Source organism: Vanessa tameamea, chromosome 22 (assembly GCF_037043105.1).
Source record: "Vanessa tameamea isolate UH-Manoa-2023 chromosome 22, ilVanTame1 primary haplotype, whole genome shotgun sequence".
Taxonomy (NCBI): Eukaryota; Metazoa; Arthropoda; class Insecta; order Lepidoptera; family Nymphalidae; genus Vanessa; species Vanessa tameamea.
The window spans coordinates 2,222,700-2,238,382 of NC_087330.1; the positions used below are offsets into that span (position 1 = coordinate 2,222,700).

The 15,683-nt window shown below is 31.5% G+C and overlaps 1 protein-coding gene across 8 annotated transcripts in view; it reads right to left on the reverse strand.

Annotated features, from left to right (window-relative positions):
* The window catches only part of LOC113394834 (brain tumor protein), a 465,726-nt gene that overhangs the window by 14,579 nt on the left and 435,464 nt on the right, over positions 1–15,683 (reverse strand). Inside the window, exon 1 of one of the 8 annotated variants that reach the window (XM_064218450.1) lies at positions 9,528–9,546. The exons of the other annotated variants lie outside the window; for them this stretch is intronic. The gene's annotated coding sequence lies outside the window, so the exon portion shown is untranslated. Of the gene's footprint in view, positions 1–9,527; positions 9,547–15,683 lie in introns of those variants that run through there. 8 annotated transcript variants of the gene reach the window in all.

Genomic DNA, 15,683 nt, shown 5'->3' on the forward strand with positions numbered 1-15,683 from the left:
AACGTAACTTCGTTTCTCTATCCAGGAGTACGCTTCGATAAATGACGTCAAACGTTTCAAATTTTTTAACAAATTGCGCTAACGAGACTCTTCTGAAACTATATGAAACAAAGAAGATGAAAATACTTCAATGTATATATTTATAAAACAAATACAAAACTGTCCAGATAAACAGAAGATGTTGTTAAGGAATATCAGGAAGACAAACTGTACTTTCTGATGTTTTACACATTCGCACAAATGAACGCTCCTCAATGGAAGGTAAGAAAATCGATTTCTGTTGAGACGGGTGGAACCCTAATGCCTTATTTTATGGGGTCCGACCCGCGTACGGGGGAGTGCAAAATACATTAATAACAGTCTGTGAGACTCGAACAGTACGAATAGAATGTTTAGTAACAAACCCAGTAGGACTTATCTAAATTCTGTTTAATGTTTCACAGAAATTTCTTACTGAAGTGAGTTATGAAGCAAATAAGAATCTTTGAACTGGGTTGGTTTTACGAGCTTTAATTTACTTTCAATGTTCGTTAGTTTGTTTAGGTTAAGTCTTGCAAGCTGAACTAGAACTACTTCCTTATCATACGGAATAAATTCTACACTTCGGTTCAGTTCTGATGACAATACACTTTTTTGAGCACAACCTAATTCTACAGTAAGGATCGACTCCAGGCTAAGGAATTCTTCAAAAGATAACAGCATAGACAATAAAAATTGGTGGTAAGTAGCCCGTTCTCAGCCCTAACGGTAGAACTAGTTTCTTTTGCGGTAAGGGGGGGGGGGGGCTATAGCCATGTATGGCTGGTGTCAGCTGTTTTATAATATATAAGCTTTTCTTCAACCTTGATGACCGGTTCAGTAGTTAAGACGTGAAAACCTAATGAACATAATTTTCACATTTATAACATACGTGAGGATATCAGAATCGACGATCTTTAATAAATGTATTAATTTTAAAGTGAAATCGTTCAAATAGAAACAGGTGAAGCTACTTTATCATATCAAATGTGCAAATGGTGATCAGTTCTATAGTTTGATGCATTTTACTGCGGTCGCTAGGCAACGGCTAGGGCGTCTAGCGAGGGTTACTCAAATTGGGGTGAGGGTGGTTTATATTTGGTGCTCTCGTAAGGGGAGATATTTGTGAGGTGAATGGCCGGTATTTACGGGATGCGTAAAGAATATTCGAGAGATATAGGACTAGATTTATATATGTACATTTTTCTTCTTTTTTTTTATTACCCGTATATTATTACAAGCGATTTTGTCAAAGGAAATGTACAGTGTTATAAGTATTGTGATGATATATTATGTGTATTATATGCAATATATAGCAATAATAGTTCACGTTCGAATTCTAGTTAATATTATATAATTAAATATTTCATATGATAAATATAAATATATAGGGTATAATTATATCGATAAACAAACGATGAGAGGTTTGAAAAAGGAAACAATACATCACTAGAGGCCTTTCGTCTAATTCTGAACAAGCTGCAAGTTTGCGATTGAATCTCAGGGTTGAAAGATCTTATTTTTTTATAACTATGAATATTTACACAGAAGGATAATTTTGATTTTCTATTAGTAACTTAGTATTGTCTTTGTCTATTAGCGTATTAGCTGTCCTTGTCAGACGTATTAATTGTGCATTTTTAATACGTTATCAGATCACCCATATTTGGTAATTTTGCGTTGAATAATTTTAATTTTAGAATGTTTTTAACATCCGTTCGTGTTCAATTAAAAAAAAATATATAAAATTGATTGAAAAAATATGAAATTGATATTGATTATTATTTTGTAACTGTGCCAACCCTGAACTACATGATTTTGCTTGATGCAGACCCTGCAATACATTAAACGCGTCCCCAGTGAGCCCCGATCGAATGCGCGTGCATATACAATGACGTATCATTTGTGCAAGCCGATATAAGTCTTATTGTTATAGATACTATTAATATTAAAAGTGATATTCGCTTGTAGTAATTAAAAGATTAATATTTTAATATTTTTACTTATCGTTAGTCACATTTTCGATTTTCTTTATATATTATGAAATAAGTATAAGTTACATAAAACAAATATGAATTTATGATAGTTTTAACAAAATGGCGGAAATTATCTCGCGTTTTAGATTTTGGACGATTTTAAATCTAATATATCCGACGATTAGTGATATAACAAATCTATGGAGGAGTAAAGGCTACTTCAGACAAATATACTTTGTATTTAAAGTCAATTGACTATATTTTATCTGCAAAAATTCGAGGCTGTGGAAAGATTTATATGATGTGAAGTGGCACTTTGCCAAAGTATGAACGGCTATCGATATTAATAAATGAAGACTATTTTTTAATTCGCTATTTATTGTACTTTGATAAAACTTAACGCATATGCCATCGATTGGGATGAACATTTTTGACATTTTTTTGTATTTAACAAATATTATAGAGCTAAATGAATTAGCCATTAATTGATCTCAATTTTGTATTTTTATTAATAACTAAAAGTATTTGAATTTGTTTTACAAAATAAATTTATCAAAAGATTAAAGTTTATAAAGCACGGTTCACAAGATTGCGACAGTCTAGCGACTTCAATGGCTATAAAAAGGTTACCAAAAGGCTACACAGTAAATTACCAGCTAGCATTTTAGAGTTAATAATACGGACGATCGCACATACATTTAAATGGGCTTAATATTTGTCACGGGACGAATGTAAGTGTGCTTGGTTCTGTACACATACAGTATCGTATTGATATTTAAGGAACAATTTCTTAATAACAATTATTATCATGATTCGGGGCCTCGATTGCAAGTTATGATATTAACTATATACTTGTACTAACTTCTGCCTGCAGCTAAGCCCGCGTTTTATATAAGTGGATTGATGTTCTTTGTGTTAAGTTAAGTTTAAGCTATTTTATGTATTCCAAATTTAATTTTCATTCAATTTTTTTTAATTGTCGTGTAAGCCGCAAGCGTATGGTTACTGATGGTTATTTAAAGTGTATTAAATACCAGCAATATATATATTTTTTTATAATATTATACTTGGTGGTAGGATTTTGTGCAAGCCTGGTTTGCCAAGCTCTGGCTACGTACCACCCACTCATATAGTTTATCTCCAAGCAACAATACTTAGTTTTTTTGTGGTGTTGTTACAGTTACAAGGGACGTAACATCTTATTTCCCAGGGTTGGTGGCGCATAAGGAATGATTAATATTTCTTACATTCCTAATGTGGCGGTGACCACTTAGCATCAAGTGGCCCATTAGTCTACACATATCATATCATATAATTAAGCAAACATATATTTTAATTAATATAATATATAAAAAAAATATATTAAAATATACGTTTTATTTTAAGTCGTAATATTTATGTCTCTTTGAACATACAACTCTACATTTTTACTTGTATGTAGATAACAAGTCTTGTGTAATACACACGCAATGCGCTCGTATTATAAATTAGTTGTAGACAAAGCTCTGCCGTAGATAATGACCATTGAATAGCGGATTCCATTATCGCCTCTACGCCTTTACCTATAAAGGCTATCTTTGAGTGAAGATATCGTATTGTAAGGTATTGCAAATCGGTTCTATATTGACGATTGAGTTATGTTTAACTTAATATTAAATATCTATTCAAGACTTTATATTACATATTCTGGCTGTGTTAACTCAATGAAGTTTTCGAAGGCAATGCAATCTATCTATAAGCAAAATATATACTATTAATATATTAGTATACTTGAAATTTCAAAGAGTCGTCAAATCATCACTGAGACAAAGACAAAGAATTGATTTGATTTAATAATCTATTCGAATAAAAAATATATATTTCGTTTTATAAATATCATTTAAATACGCCGATTTTTCTTAAAGGTGAGGACGAGTTTCCTGTACATTACATAATGTATGTCTGCTATTATGCCGGTCGAATAACTAATGTACTCATGTTTAGAATATGTTGTCTAGAAAGTTAAGATGCATATTACTTTATAATAATATAATCGCTTAAGTGTTACAAAGTAATAGGTAATCATTTTCTTACGACCCATTAAGTAAGCCACGAGTAAATTGTCCAGTGGTTAGAATGATCCAAGAGATCGCGGGTACGAACCTAGACAAAGGTCACAGGATATTCGTCGGAAATAAGCCACGTGTGTCGACACCAACCGGTTTTGGTGCAGCGTGTTAGATAAGCTTCAGATGAGTCTTTTTTTAGTGCAAGAAAATAAAAACGTAGCCCAGAAGTAATTTGCTTTTTACTTGAAATGAGTAGAGTAAGTACATTGAAAGCTTTAATCTAATATAAATCACTAATCGTTCCGTTTCCAAATTCTAGTGATTGTTCAAAATCGTTTCAAGAGAAACATTATTTATTTTCTCCTTTGTGTTGAAACGACTCAGCTTAGCATTTGAATGACAGAATTACACTAAGTAATCAGTTTCAAGGGAAATCCAATTTAAGACGTTTTGTATCGGCTCCTACTCCAAGTACAATTGTCGAAAATTGTACGCTATTGTTGGCGACAAACCTAAAAAAAGGTATTCCAATACTACAGGAACGAGGAACTAGATCTTTATTTAGTTTTATACCATCAACTTTATATAATTGTGTTTTATTATTTTTAGACTAAACAATTGATTGTCAATGCAATATTGTAATTTAATTATTTACAGCGTAGACTGTAGTCGTTACAAAAAATAGACGAGCTAAATTTCGCACCAGCGCCGTCGCCGCAGGGAGACATTCAACAAAACCACATTCATATGACGGGAATGTTACATTAGGTATATACAGTACAAGTAGAGCGTGACTAGTCCGTATTAAATTTACAAATGACCTGTGTAGTTGACCTTTTCTTAACCAACTTCGCGTCAAGCTCAAAGAAGTCGACAACTTTGCTGGTCAAAGTTTGCGAGCGAATACCTCTGGGATATTCAATGAAAACCGACACCGTCAACATCGCTCTGCCAGATTTCAGCGCAGCTCCTCGGGGATGAATGGTCTCAAAAATCATCAAGAATTGCCAACGCGTAAAGCGAAATTATATCCTTGTATTCCGATAGTTGTTCTGTTGGGACCGCATTAATTGCGATAGGGTCGAAGCAGATTACGGTGCCCCGAAAGGTTTTCCGAACTGTTGTAAATCAGCAGCCGAGGTGAGGTGAAATGAACTGCAATACGACGTATTAAGGCATAAATTCGTATATGGAAGATATTCGACAATTGAAATAGCGGGGTATTTCAGAAGAGCCGGCTAGGATTGTGGTCATCCGACAGGCGTAAGGTGGAGCGAGTTACATTATTTAAGAGCAACACATTCTCATTTCGCACAATTTATTATAACCAGGATTAAATTAATTCTCCTACATTTCTTTTTGGACGTCGTTAGATTGATTTTCTTTCCTACTTCGCACGTAATTAGGATAATTGTTTATTTTATACATGTAACCCTACTCATGTAGCGTATACGACCGAAATATATTCTTTGCTGGCAATGCGGTACTTTTCTCTCTGATTTATTAACACTTTAATAAAAAATAGTATAAAATATCTAGAAAAATATCTTCTAACTAAAAAAAAGTCTTCTTAATACAGTCCATATTTATCTGTTGCGAGCACCGGATATGGAATAGTGAAGTCTAAAAATTACTTCCAAAAGTCTCAGTCATATTTCTAACACGTGCGAGCAACTTCGGCGGTACATTTCCCTGGAAGAACATATATTTATCTTAACATATTTGACGCATAAACTTGAGCAACAATCCCTTTATATTTTAACGTTGTGTTGTGTATTTTAGATTCGTCGTAAATACGTTTTATTTATTTTTTGTTATTTAGAATTCAATTTGATATATTTAATATTCGTTATATACGAATAATTATGTTTTCGTAATAAAAAAAATCTTATGAAAATTATATTTAATTTTCAAAGGTGATTTTTGTCAAGAAAACTACCAGTAACATTTACTTTGATACAGTTTAAATATCCTTAAAAATTCTCTCTCGTGGCCGAAAAGTCTGATCCGAAGTATTGCCATGTGATATTTAAATTCCCGGAGGCGTGGTAATGTTAAAATTCATGAGTATGTCGCGGGCACTGAACATATTTTTCACTGGCAACACGGCGTTTATGACGTCACGTAATACGTTAATGCATATCGCAGTTTCGGCGGCTTAATGTGATTTTTTTTGTTCCTTCCGCATGCGACTTCGTATGAATATATAATCAGTGGAATTAAATTTACAACGTAAGGATTAGTATGTTTTTATGATGCGAAAGCTCTTGGAGTCTTTCTACTAAACGGCATGCACACACATTGCGGATATTGTAATCAGATCTGTATATAATTTACTTTTAATAATTGTTTGTTTACACGAAAACAATATTGCGCATCATAGAAGTAACACATCAACAAAAATGTTGTGTGTGAATTTGTACAATTTTCCAAGTACTAGAATATTAAAGGGGAAAGTCATAGTTCTACTCAAACAACTCACGGAGTGCCGGAAAAACTGGGGTTTAATTTTGAAATAACATTTACCTTTATTAATGACGGTAAATATATTTGTGTGGTGTGTTTGCATGCACTTTTGTGTATAAATGTAATCTGAGAGATGTCTACTCTGTGACTTGCACACGTAATAACAGTATTTTTTTTTTCTAATATTTTTTTTTAATTCGAAAATCAATAAGACACATACTCCTACTTTATATAATATTTTAAAGACTTTTTTATGATATCGGTAGGCGGACGAGCGAATGGGCCACCTGATGGTAAGTGGTCACCACCGCCCGTAGACAATGGCGCTGTAAGAAATATTAACCAATGCTCCACCAACCTTGGGAACTAAGATGTTACGTCCATTGTGCCTGTAGTTACACTGGCTTACTCACCCTTCAAACCAGAACACAACAATACTGAGTACTGCCGTTCGGCGGTAGAATATCTGATGAGTTGGTGGTACCTACCCAGACAAAGCCCTACCACAAAGTGAAATAGATTAACAAAGTATATGTATGTGGTACAAAATTAGTTACGTAGTTTCTGGCACAATGCCCAAAGAGTATGGAATAAGAAATTTATTAATTAAGTTTACAGAATTGTTTTTTAAAAACTTTCGAAAAAATCTAAATTACGCCTTCAATTCAGTGTATCAAATCACTTTATTAGTAAAAATTAAAATTCCCACACATAATTAGTCACTATATACAGCGTGTCCTGAAATCGACTTTATAATATGTCAAAGCTAAAAAAAATATATTTAATATCGGCAAAGTTTTATAAAGCTTGACAATTTTGCGTATAAAATTGGCATTGTTGAATATTCTAATTATGTCGGCAGGCGGCGAAGTGAGTTCAATACCGAATGAGAAAATAAGAAAGTCTTTCAATAACAGGGATGCAAATCTTGTTCCCGATATAAATAATGTATGGGAAGGGACAGAATTACAATATAACTGCTAAGTGAACGTACAACATCAAGTATCAATAAATATTTTCTAATAAATAAGACATTCCTAAACCCATAAATATCCCGCTTTAACATCTTAAATACTGAACCGATCACCATGACCCCCCCCCCCGCTCCCCCAACTTGTGAGGAGTAATTTGTAATTATTAAAATTTCCGATGATTAATTAATATTAATATTTAATTTTTCCTAAAGCTTGAAATACAATGTACGATTAATAATTTATTTGACAAATTCATTTCTTTTGCTTTATAAAATCATATTCAAATTACAAATGTTTAATAATGTTGTAGCAAATATTAATTAGATTTACGGCCTAAACTAGTGCCTGGTACGAAATACAATGGCTTTATTGTTTTCAAACTATTTATGAATTAGTAATGAACGAAATATAAAACGATTAAAACTATGTTTTAATATTTTATTATAAAAAATCATAGCAAACATATAAGTTTTAATAAAATTAGCTTTACTCATAAATCAGTTTTGAGTAGCATTGCGTATAAACGCCATATTGTATTTTCTTGACATATTATATCGTAGCCCGTAGCAGTTCTACAACTGTGCTACGCCGGTACAAGCGCTACAATATAACTGCCATTACATTACTTCATGGATTAGGAATAATATACAAAATACCTGCTTTTCTTTTGTTTATAATGTGCATGTAATAGATTATTATACGAATCATTGGAGGTTTATTAACTGACGACTTTCACGTTTCCTTCGAGTGGTTTTCTCGGTTGATAATAAAAATAAAAAAATAAAAATTCTAGAAGGATTTGAATAGCTTTCATTCGAAATATATATTTTTCAAGAAGGCTCCTTCCTCGTGCTTGTGAAACGGCATTTTATAAGACCAAATCGAATCTAAAACTACCATCGTTTTGTAGTAATCTCATTTTTTTTTCTCTAATAATGCTATTATTAATTACTTAATAAAATTAAGAATAGAAATATAAAAAACACTACCTACAAAACTCGAATACTTTCAGGAATATAATAATGTGAACGAGAATGAGGGATAAATAAATTTGAATTATATTTTATTATAGAAAAGCAACAACCTTTTTACCGATGAAATGAAGTTAAGTTAATTTATATTTCTACCAAATTTATTTCTTGTTAATCTAGAAAGTTCGGATCTACTAACGAGGTACAGAATTATTAACAACTATCTCCAATTCAGTCATAATGAAAATGTTGAAATCTCGTCGCAGATTTACACCGTACTATAAGTAAAGATGTCAAATATGAAATTTGGCATCCGTTTCAGACAAATTTGCAATTCTATTGGGGTATTTGAATACATTTTATGTGTATTTTATAGAATTATCCGTAACTCAAAGTAACAATCTGTTAGACGTGATTTTCAATGCGAAATCTTTACAACATAAATACGTGAGTTGCCGTTACGAGTTATTTTTACAATTAAAGTCTAGTAGATTTGTATTACTAGCTTATATATTTAATATAGTTTAGCCACTTTGAAACCGAAAGCATAAATTTAATATAAAATAAAACTTATCAATACTTGACGAGCGTTTGAAAGCATTAGCAAAATTAATCTCAAACTCTAAACTACACGTTAGTTAAATCTAATAATTTATACAATTTCAAAGTGTTACGTTTAAACTGAAGATACAAACAAGCACAAATACTGCTTAATTGGATAATAAACATTTCGTATTCCGAAGACAATTGTCTGATTTAACAAATTAACGGTAGCATAGCAACCACTATTTGAGAAGTTCCTAATGAAAACGTCGCGTTGTTATTGAAATCAATAATTATATAGAAAATAATATACATACAGGCTCATATACAAGGGTATCAAATACATCAATACGCCTCTTTGATTTACGTCTCTTAAAGTTTATTGTACGAACAGAAACAAGCATTAATTCAAAACATGTGACTATAAAAATATGTAATGAATACATGTATATATTTTTATTATTATTAATAAGATAGATAAACTAAAGCGATGATATCAAGCAAACATTGTATCGATTTAAAATTATTCACCTCAGCCATTTAGAAGGAATGTTCTAACGAATCCCACAACTTACCTGCAAAGAGAAAAAAAAAAACATAATTAAAACCCATTACACAAAAACAACGTATAAATATAAAGCGAATGCTTCACAAAAGCGCCTTGGAAAAGGTTTATTATGAAAGCTTTCTCATTTTACAGCTTTTTTAAATAGCCTTTCTGCACTGAAAGACTTCAAGTTATTAAAAGGGATGGGAAATAATTTTTTTTTATATCCAATTCATTTAAATCATTTTAGGTTCTTTTAATGCAGACGTTCAAAGACTTTTTAATTTTGTTACGATTTTTGTCCCTTCTTAAATTATGACTCGAACATTAACGACAATTTCTTAGTAAGACTTTCATATTTCAAATTCAAATTTATGAAGGTTTCTTAGAAGTCCGTCTAATCATCACCAGCGACCTTATCATTCTCGTATCTATTTATTTGGGGACATGATAAGCCAAAGACCTTCAGTAGGTATTTTGCTGAAGGGCTGATTCCTTACTACCATAAGAGTAGATACGGCGGTGAGGTTAATCCTGACGAATTTACGTTATGTCCTGGACAAAAAAATATAACGAATTTGCTTTGTGGGCTCTAACAACACTCAAGGGTTTACATGGGGATGGTTCTCTACCATTTCGTAAACAACAATCGTTGCGGATTAACCATTAATTAATTTGTTGTTATTGTTTTGCTGTGATGGTATTAGTTACTCCTAGAAAATTAATTCGTTTTAGTTTTGTTTATATTTTAATATCGAATAATTGTAAGTTCAACCTATTTAGAAAATATTTTTCTATTCTATATTCTATTCTATTCTACATCTTAGGTAGACTCATATTCTGAGTGAAGTGAAAATAAATATCTCAATTTTTATTTTCTCCTATTAATGACAAGGCGCAGGCAACGAATTTTAGGAATCTTTGTAGGCAGACTAATGACGTTCCTTTTTTAGAAGTACTAAAAAATAATTCCCGATATTAGAATTAATTTTATCTGCAAGGTTGTTCATAAGCAGACTTTTTTCTACTCCGGATTTGCCCACAAACTTCCTTTTAATTAATCCAAGCGGCTAATTAAGGTGACTTTTAAGAAACTTTCTTTGATGGAAATTTTCAATAAGAAATTATATGATATTTAAAGTTTCAAGACGAAATTAGTGATGTTTGTTTATCAACATTTTAATAAATTCTTCATTAAGTTTTGAAGAGTTTTTAAAAGTTATAATTTCATAGACATAAACTGGAAAAAACTACTAGAAAATAAATTAACAATTCAAACAATGAATAAAGGAAGCACTATAACATCACGCTTAATTTGCCTAAAATTTGTTGGAAGTTAAAATCAAAATAGCCCAAGTCAGGAGCAGGTTTTATATCTCAGCAGCCGTTACGCAGTTGAGCTGTCGAGGCATATATAAAATATTCTTCTAAATTTAAGATATGCTCGATATTTTGCAACAATGCTAGTTTTATGTAACGTCAAATTCACTCGCATTTGTTTGACAAACAATACACAATCCGTATTTGAAGTTAACTTTTCCGACATGTTACAAAATCGCCCCGGGCGAGTTTTCGGTGGTTGAGATTACTTTTGCTTGGTACACATGTTGAAAATAATGTTTTGTTAACCAACTACGAGGCATATAAGTACGATAATGTGTTTGTGCTATTATGTGATGCTGTACAGAGTTAATGCCTCACTAATTAGTGTGGTAAAGTTCCCAATATAACACGCTGTAACTTTTTTTTCAAACAGTGTTTTCAAAGTAAGTAAATATTGTACAGCATTTTATCTTTTTGGTGTAAGATTGTAATGTAGTAGATATACACTGTAGGCAGTATTACTAATTGAATTTTTATCGTTTGACGAAACGAAAAAACACCCCTAAACATAAAGTTATTATAATGAATATCGGTCATTATTTTACTATCGGTCTTTTTTCTTGACAGGCTAATTAATATCGAAATTTATCGAACACGGACTCCACCAAAAGCGCTCATTAAGGAAATAGAAAACTTTAAAAAGGAAAGAGAAGTATATACACGTAGAATGACAAAGAGTATTTTCTTTGAAGTCTTTATATTTTGTTGGTACAGTCATGTGCAAAAAAATATTTTTATATGTGATGTGTTTATAATAATTTACTGAAATGAACAACTATTTATCCTGTTAAGTACAGTCGCGTGCAAAAAATATTTGAAAGTTAAAGCCGTATAACAGTTACCGAATGTATCCGTGTGTGATCCTTAACAACCAATATCCGTTCGATCAGCTGTTCGGAAACAGATGGCGTCATGTCATTTATTTTGACTAACGATATTTTCGATACGGCTTTAAACGATTTGTTTTTATATTTCAAATGGGTGTTACTTTATGGGTCGTTATTATAATGGCTACAACAGCTGGGGTAGCATTGTAAATAAATAATTTCATTGAATTTTTATATGGCAATAATTTGTCTTATATAGTATATATATGTAGTAGAATAGATAACTGCTACATGTACTAATAGTGAATCTTCTAATGCTACATTCCATGGGATATTTTCTTTACCACTGAAAATAAGTTTTTAAACGCAACGTCACTAAAGCAAATGGTTATAAAGATTCACACGTCTAAGCCATCTCGGTTCTTATTATGTGGTATTAGTGATTATTATTGTTTGCGGTTTGAGAAGGATATTACTTTTAAATATAGTAATTCTATTTCTAGTCCTGAATAAGTATGAACTTTTATGCCATTATTAACTAGTCAAATTTGAAAGTTGGCTTTTGCCCAGTAGTGGGATGTGTTATTTTATGTTAAATTGTATTTTAAATAAAACTGTACTTACAACGTCATATATAATGTAAGTACAAGTTTATTGTATTTTAAATTGTATGTGCCTAAGTCTTCGTGATAACGAACTTGTAATACATGACTCACGTGACTCAAGTTCCAACACGAAACGAACCTGGAGATTATTTCTATAATGTAGTTTGTTTTTTTGTAATGCGAATTAATAGTAAACCTAAGTTTTTGCGTCGCAGAGGGAGAAGCGAATAAAAGATGATTAGGTAACATTTCCTCAGGAACTATGTATGTCAATATTTTAAAATGTAGATTATATCGAGAAGGACTAACAGGAGGCGGTGGCTTTGATTGGCAGTGATTATTGCCAATTCGATAGTATGCGTAAATCATAAACGAAACTATCAAGTATGAGTTTACATGTGGAAGCGGTTTCCGTGTTTCGTGTACCAACCACTCAATATAATATATTCTAGCGTCAAGCAGCTGCTAAGTATTGTAGTGTTCCGGTTCGGTCCGTAACATCTTAGCTCCAAAGCTTGGTGGCGCATTGGTGATGTATGCAATGGTTAAAATTTCTTACGCGCCAATGTCTTTGGGCGTTGGTGATCTAGTACCAAGAGGTAGTCAATAAATAATCGGTTGAGCATCACTGAATTATTAAGTACCTTATATGCCTTCATGATAGTTATTTACAATGGATTGTATATGTTCGTGTGAAACGTCTTGCGACGTAAATTTGAAAAATGTCGCCGAGTAATGAACCTTGGTTTACGTAATTGTAAAACTTCTCTATTGGTTTGTGTTAACTAAAACAATAGCACGCGAGTTATGACACGCACATTTTAATTTGTAATACTTTCAGAAAACTTTTTTCTTCAACATTTTTTAATTTTCTCTCATTGGAATTTTGGTATATTTTTTTTAACTGAATAGATAAGTCCTTTTTATATTAAATTAGTGTATCGAACAAATAAAACATACATTCTTATTTCAAAAACTAATTTGAACGTCACGCCGCAACAATATGAAGCGACAAAATTAAGAACGTAGTCGGTCTGAGCGCTTAGCAACTTCGTTAAATTCATTTTGGAGTTAGTTGGTTATTTGTGCATTCGTTATACGATTTTGGTCGTTATTATATTAATTGTACGTGCCAGTATAGATTTTAATGAAAGTTCGTACAGTGAGAGGAGGTAAAGTTTTTTAAAGATGAAATATTCATATTTAATTGAGATAAAATTATATGAAGTTTACTTTGTTATGTAATGTAATGAACACGCCAGACATTCTAACATCATGGTTGTTTTAGCAGGACAATCATTTACTACGATACTTTTGATGCACATTAATTAATATTTTATATGCAGACAGTGTTTCTATTACTACCGGACAGTAACCCGTAGGCCAATGAACGAGGACTTAAAACGTACGTATGTCTGTGTGAAGAAACACACTCATAAAGTAAAACATATATGTTTAAGTCTGGCTGTGGGTTTTGTATTTTTTATTATATTTAAAAAGATATACTTATATATTATAAAAGAACAATATTGAATAATTAGTGTAATTATTTATGTTTTTCTCATGACGATATTTAGTAATTCGTAGAACTAGATAAATAAATTACTTTTCAAATTAAATTGTTGAATAGTTGATGATACACCGACATGCTATGAAAACTAAATTAAATTTACCCTTAATTTATAGAAAAACTGACCTTATTACTAACACTATAAGACTCAAATAAATTTTCTTAATTGCGTAATACCGCGAAAATTGCACCATTTAGGTATTTTAGTTTAAACAAAAGCGACACAGTGTCGCCTGTGTTTTAATGGCGCCAACTGAATTTAAATAGAAAAGCTCGGTGTAGTGATAGCTGGAAAACGCTTTTTAAAATTGTGATTTACTCGAAACCACCGAGGTGACATTTGTATTAAATGTAAACAAAATCAAGGACTTACATAAGACGCTAGCATTTCATGTTTTTTAATAAGTTGTGTATAGAGTTCATCTTTAAATTCTTCTTTTATTTCCCACACAAACAGAATTCATGAGTTCTTATATGACAGTTATAATATTAAAACCTCTTTGGTAACTGAGGTTTTGTTACCTGAATACAAATTCAAAACGTCAAAGCAATTTGCTATTTTTAAACCAGTGACGAGAAGTCATCTCGGAAGTGAACAATGATTTGGAATATAATTTAACTATGTATCATATAGTTAGTGTTATGTATAGAAGTTTTGTTTTATTGGAACGAAGTCACGTGAGGAAAAACCGACCCTCCAGGCGATCTTTCCCGTTCTGTCTTTCTTCTATGTAGCGTTTTGTTCAAACTAGTTTTATAGTGTTATTGTTTTAAGTCACACGGGATTCTTAAATTGTATTTCTAGGAATTTAATTATTTTGTAATTTTTTAAATTTATTTCAATGTTATTTCTTCGCTCTAATCAGATGTCCCACGGCACCTCTTTTTTTGCTTAGATTACACCTAGATTTAAAATTAAAGTTCGTATCTGAAGTGTAACAATTCAACTATTTAAAAGACTAAATTAAATTATTCAACAAGTAAATTTAGTTTATTCCCTTTTTTTTAATAATAATATTCAGTGTATAAATAATACACAAATGTCTAAAACTCAAATAAAGTACTTTAAAGTATATACTTTAAACTTTGTACTGTATTCTTAAAAAATAAATTACACTGTAAAGATATTATTTTTAATCTGTTTGTTGCATGATGTACGTGAACGCTAAGCTCTAATAAATTAATAATCTTGAATATATATATATATATAGTTAATTGCATATATATACAGTAACTATAAATAACATATATCATAAGATGTATAACATACAGTAAGGGTTCCAATACTGGGCAAAGGTCTCGAGGGCCGGATTAACCATCAGGCCTCTAGGCAATGCACGTCGCTTAACCTAAATATTATCTACCACGGCACAATGTTATGTATATGTTATTGTATTTTTTTACTATATTACGAAGGTATTTATTAGCTATTCAAATAGGAGAAATGTCTACCTTCAGATGTCTAATTTAATGAGTGAACCAACTGTAGCCACTTGGACTATATCATATATAATGTAGAGACTTAATGTTAATAAACGTGATGTAATATCGATTTAAGACAACCATGTCCTGTAATGATATGTATACAGTTTTGTATTATAAATAAATAAATAATCATTGTTTGGTTGTTTAGTTGCCTACACTGTAATGTAACCCGCCTTTGTTTTGACTCCATTCTAGAAATAATTTTCTTTTCAAATGCGATCTGGGAAGTGAAATTACGACATTTTCACGTGTCTGACACTTACTACTTAC